Here is a 3,192-nt window from a genome sequence, read left to right as displayed (position 1 = left end):
TTGGTTTGTTTTCACAACACTTTTTTTATTAGTCTAGTTTTTATTCCACAGCCATAAGCTGAAGTCTGCAATCCTGCTAAATGTGGAGCGGAAGAAAGAAAATGTGGAACCCAAAAAACTACAGAAAGCACAGAGATTAAAGATACTGCAGGTGCGCTGGGCGTATCAGGGTGATCTCCATTATAGAAGGAAAGGTCTGGTGATTCAGAGAAAACATGAACTACAGATCACATTAGAGTTGTCCACAGTCAGCAGTGGCGATCGTCTTGCTGGTCTTGCCATTCCTGGACCCAAAGTGCCCCATGGCTTACACAATGTTCATGCTTTCCCTCACCTTACCGAAAACTACATGTTTAAAAAACCTGGGAGCAGTTTGTATTGGGTCCATCCTGTTTGGGCAGGATGCCAGGACCTGCATGCTTCAGGAGGAAGTTCTCATTATCAAAATTCTCCCTGTAGATGGACTTGCCACCAGCACCATTATGATGTGTGAAGTCATCACCCTGGCACACGAACCCAGGGATGTTTATGTGAAAACACCAGCCCTTGTACCCAGGTTCTTTCTCCCCATGACTAAGAACACAGAAGTTTTTTTCTGTCTTTGAGACTTTATCTGCAAACAGCTCGAAGGAGATGCAGCCTAAAAGTTTGCCATCGTTGGTGATGTCGAAGTATACAGTGAGACTAACCATGGCTGGGTGTGGGCAGAGCACATAAGAAGTGTTGCTGAAGTAGTAGCATCTGCAAAGCAGCCTCACAAAGTCTTCTCTGGACATGACTATGGAGCACTGTCCGAGACAGGTATGTCGTGGAGAAGGTGCATCCAGAGTTTTCCTTGAAGGCAAAGATAAGGAAGCTTCATTTCACACACTTTGGGCATGTTGCTCGGAGAGGGACATCATGCTTGGGAAGGTGGAGTGGCAGCAAAGGAGAAGAAGACCTTCAACCAGGTGGGTTGACAAGGTGACTGCAGCAACGGGCTTGAGTATGTCAGAGATTGTGAGGAGAGCACAGGCTAAGACAGTTAGTTTTCAGATCGGTTGTTCATAGGGTCTCTGGGAGTTGTACTTGTCTCTATGGCAACCACAAAAACTTTGTGAATAAATCAATATAAATGAAAAAGAAAATTTAAAAAAATGGCCACACATGAAAAGACCAAAATAAAAATAAGAACAATGCTTATTGCGGAGGGTGACCAAAAGCAAAACCAAATAACCAGGAGCACTGGTGACATAGTCTGTAGGGAGTTGCACTGCCAACCCGAAAGTGACACCTCTCTGGAGGTTCTAATCCATCAGCAACGCCTCTCGAGCTGAACAATGACTAAGGATGACAGGAAGAAGAATAGATGCCTCCAAGTTGTGGTTCTGGAGAAGAGTCTTGAACATGCCATGGACTGCCAAGAAAACAAATGGGTCTGTCTTGGAGAGGGTGAAACCAAGTTTCTCCTTGGAGGCTAGGATTTTGAAGCTCCATCTCACATACTTTGGGCACATGGTCAGGAAGGCTCAGTCCTTGGAAAAGGACATCATGCTCAGAAGGGTGGAGGGACAGTGCAGGAGAGGAAGACCTTGGATGAGATGGATTGATATAGTAATTGGGGCCATGGGGGTTGGTGTGTTGAAGTTAGTGAGACTGGCCCAGGACAGGGCAGGCTTCAGAGCTGCTGTACATAGGATTGCAGGCAACTTGATGGCACATAATAACAACACAACAACTTGTGGCCTTGAACCACATGCCTTGAGGATTGTAGTGCAGCTTCTTACCACTGGGCCACGATAGATAGATGATAGATAGATAGATAGATAGATAGATAGATAGATAATGTTGCTATGAGTCACAAGAAACTTGACGGCATATAACAAGGACAACAACATTCAAAGTTTGCTTGTTGGAATCTTCAGTTTTTCAAAATCATAAGACGACCACTGTGTCCAAGAGGAAGAACAGGAGGAACTACAGAGTTGAAGTTGGCCCACTATTTTCACGTGGCTCTTGTTGCTATGGAGACAGTTGCCTTTGTCTGTGCTGTCTGTATATATTTAAAATACCCCCTTTTGTATTATAGATCTTAAATCAAGCCTTTTATGAAGCTGCGAATCATCAGAGGAAAACTATGTTAATATATCAGAATTTTGTCATGGGAGTGGGCTACCAGAGAAGGCTAAGTGTGTGAAGCAGTCATCACCTGCTCTTAGTTTTCTCATTGGTGTGCTGGAAAGCATGAAAGTGTACCTTGAACTTGGCCATGGCTTAAATATTTTCAGGCTAGCTCTGGCTGGCTACCGACTATACTAGGCACTGATACGTGCAGAGTTTTGTGTATGTGTGTGTGTGGATGTGTGATGTTTTATTTAATCTCAGAACCACACAGTGGAGTTTTTCTATTGTTCTTGCCTGCATTTTCCTGATAAGAAAATGAAAACTCAGAAATTACTAGCTCAAGGTTGGTCTGACACTTTCTACTCTTTCTCTTCCTGACTGTGGACTCTCTGTGACCAATGATAGTATGCAGCAGTTGACTTTCCCTTGCTCCCAGTTCTTTCTGGCTCTGAATAAAATGAACAACTTGGTGAGATAAGTCAGGAAGTTGAGGATGAGACAGGGATACAGTTGCAGAGCACAAGCTGAAGCCTCACAACTCTTGGGGGTTTTGTTTGTGCATGTGTGAGAATGAGTTAATATGAATGGACCCTATTTTCTTTTCCTGTAACATCCAGAAGTTTGAGGACCAAATACTTCTTTGTAGAATACGAAAACTCAGACCTTTTCCTTTTGTTCTATTTCGAGGAAAGAGGGATAAGCGTAAAACCAGATGCTCAGCTGTAAATCTGTCTTCCCTCAGAGAAGGGGGTGATTTTGAGCTCCTGGCCTTTGGGTTAACAGCACAACACAACATGTAAACAACTACGCCACTGGGGCTCCTTCGGGGCTAGACTCATGATTAGAAAATGCATTAAGTCTGGGCAATATCTATTCAGTCGGCTTCACTACAGTCATAATTAATGCCCGGTCCCTCCAATTTCCTCTAGCCTCATCGTTACCACTAGCCTTCCAGACAGCTTTGTCAGAGATGACAAAAGTTGTTGACATTTTCTCAGGTCGAGGTCCCTGTGGCCTACACACAAGACAAGGGACCACCTCACCTTCGAATGACTTAACACTTCACAACCTCAGTTACTAGACGCTTTC

General features: G+C 44.0%; 1 pseudogene; it reads right to left on the bottom strand.

Annotated features, from left to right (window-relative positions):
- Window positions 1-232: 232 nt before the first annotated feature.
- LOC102857062 lies at window positions 233-692 on the bottom strand (annotated as a pseudogene).
- Between the last annotated feature and the right edge of the window lie 2,500 nt (window positions 693-3,192).

This window comes from Elephantulus edwardii, unplaced genomic scaffold (assembly GCF_000299155.1).
Source record: "Elephantulus edwardii isolate Elephantulus edwardi_28Jun2011 unplaced genomic scaffold, EleEdw1.0 scaffold00016, whole genome shotgun sequence".
NCBI classification, from domain to species: domain Eukaryota; kingdom Metazoa; phylum Chordata; class Mammalia; order Macroscelidea; family Macroscelididae; genus Elephantulus; species Elephantulus edwardii.
This window is presented reverse-complemented; position numbering and strand designations above follow the sequence as displayed.